Genomic DNA, 2,902 nt, shown 5'->3' on the forward strand with positions numbered 1-2,902 from the left:
GCCTTATACGGTGTTTTTGGGGTGGTAATTATGCTAATCTCCTCTCGCGTGCACGAGCAGCTGGATACAAACAGGTGTAATTTACGCAGCTCATTTACACACTTTTCCTGAAGATAGAAGAGTTTGTTGAATCTGACGTGACATAAGAGAAATTTAGGATAAGAATACGAACATGTTCTTGCATGAGGCCCAGTGTTTATATAATTTATTAGGAGGTTATCATAGTTGCAGTCAGGGGCGCCTGCAGGATTTTATTGTAGGGTGTGCACAAACCCATCTACCAGACCCACACAAATACAGGTCACATGGGCGCAGTGCGCCTGACACGCAAAAACATCAACTTGGTACCGCGCTAAGTCCTGACCGCAGCCACAGGAGTGCGATTCGCATCCGTCCCACAGGCCCAAAGCGTGCGGACACATTTGTCCCGCGTTTGACTCGTCACATTAAGAAATGTCAAAGAAAGGAAAATTAAAAATCGACAAATGTTAGCTATTTAGTGGCTGCAGTTTGCAATGTTACCACCTTATTTCTGTCTGCGTTCTTTGCAGGAAGAAGAGAAAGAGGAAGACAGAGATGCAGCATCAGATCAGTCACAACGCGCTGTGGCCACTGCATTAAAACAATTAAGTTAAATAAAAATAGGGCAAGAACTTAGGCAGACTGTAGTGGAAACTGTCAAAACGCAGCAAAACAGACATTGATAAAAGGGTGAGGTCAGTGAAAGGTGATATTAAGTTTTTTTTAAGGGGAACAAGACGTGGAGCGACAAGAAACCCTCAGCTCAGAACATATTTTGCTCAAACTGAAAAAACATGACGGTCTGACTGAAACCAGGTGGTTAAAGTTACCTGTGGCTGAGAGCTGCTGGGCTCCTGGGAGAGGTGTAGCTGCGGAGGCGAAGGCAGAGAGAAGCTTTGTCCACGGGAGGAGAGATTTCCTGGCTCAGGTGCTGTCATTTACCTCCAGAGGATGAGGCAAAGTGACGGCACTTTATTTCTACTCTTTTGTAAATGTTTCCACAAGGTTTAACTGTTTAAAACAGGGGTTCTCAAACAAGGGCGAAAAAAATTCCAGGGACCCCCCTCATAATACCCGTGCTGTTTTAAAAGACAATTTACTGTCATTTCAACCCCTAAATGCCATGGGAATATATATATTTCTATTAAGTTTATTATGTTTGTTTTATTAGTTCATTGTTCTCCATGCATTTTTAAAAATAAAAACCAAATTAACATTTTAGTAAAAATTTTTGAGGACCCCCAGGATACCTCTCGCGGACCCCTTGGGGTCCAGGGACCCCAGTTTGAGAACCTCTGGTTTAAAAGTTCGCTAACCCATGTTTAGTTAGCTTCACCGCACAGTCAAAGTGCCAGGGCAGCCGCCAAATAAACAAAATAAACAATTTAGTTTCGGACGCATGCACCCACCCCAAGAGACGCACACAGATGAATGTACAGGAAATTCTGACAAAAGACAATTTCTTATTTTATTTTGTCCACCATTTTTGTAATAATAAAGAGTGAAAAATCATTTTAAAAAGGTTGAATGCTTATAAAACCAATTTTTTAACTCAAAGGAAAGTCTCAAGGTACGCACAGTGCGTACAGCCATGGTTGCAGTCATTTTAACCTGTCATGGGCTTCTCTCACACCATGCCTTATGTTAAGTCACGTTCATAAGCATAACTGTAAAAATACTTTTAGATTAGATTAAACATACACCCCCAAAAAATGTGTGAGGTAACTTTTAAAAGTTAATCACAAAAACAATACAATCATAATTTGGCTCCAATCTATATCTCTCACTGTGACACACTGAATTCAGCTGCTCAAAATTATCTAGTTTCCATGTATTATTTATTTTTTATCCAATGTCATCAAATGGATTCCGTAGATAATTTTAAGTGAGTACCATTTAGCATATTAGCTGATCAGTTAATTAGATTGCAACAATTATGACTTAGCTGTTTCATAATTATGAGAAATGTTTGATAACATAAAATCATATGAACTAGTTAAGTCATAAAGATGGGATCAAATTTCATAATTACGAGACACTAATTGTCCCCTGTCACCACGGCAAACTCAGACATCGCACCATTGACATTTGTTTGGCTCTAAATTCCAGCCGATCTGCCAAGTTCATTATGGTCGATCCTATTCCACCCCATGACAGGAATGCAGTTGGAGTGTGTGGCCTAATTAGACATCACGCCACTGACATACATTTGGCTCGAAATTCCACATATTTCAGTCAATATGCACGCAATTAACTTTGGTTGATCCAAAGCAACGCCAATTTTTGGGGGAGTGGCCTAATTACTCCACAGCACCCCTAACTCTCCACTTTTTTTTGTTGTTTTACATCATGTTATAATGTTATCCCCTCATCAAGAACATGCCCAAAGTCTTGCTTTGACTCATTCATGTATGTTTAAGAAATCCTGTAGTGTCCTGAGGCAGCCAGGCAGGGGAGCAAAAACAACTGGTTGGGACTAGAACCGCCTTTTGGGACCAGCTCCTCCTCTGGAATGTCTCCAAGCCGAGCTTCCTCATCACGGAGCACACACCGACCAGGCCCGTGCTGAAATGGGCGGGACAGAAGCAGAGTTGTAATGTAACTAAGTGCAAATATTTTGTTACTGTACTTAAGTAGAATTTTTGGGCATCTGTACTTTACTTGAGTAATTATTTTTCAGCATACTTTTTACTTTTACTTATTACATTTTTACACAATTATCTGTACTTTCTACTCACTACATTTTTTAAAAAGGTAAGAAGTAGAAAGTCGTTAAAAAATTAAAAACTCCTCTCCTGATAAACTGTGTCTCCTATAGAGTGAATTTAATTGTGGATGGATGAGAAGTATAAATATATAAAATTCTGACACCCTATTAGCT

Source organism: Austrofundulus limnaeus, unplaced genomic scaffold, assembly GCF_001266775.1.
Source record: "Austrofundulus limnaeus strain Quisiro unplaced genomic scaffold, Austrofundulus_limnaeus-1.0 Scaffold111, whole genome shotgun sequence".
Lineage (NCBI taxonomy): Eukaryota > Metazoa > Chordata > Actinopteri > Cyprinodontiformes > Rivulidae > Austrofundulus > Austrofundulus limnaeus.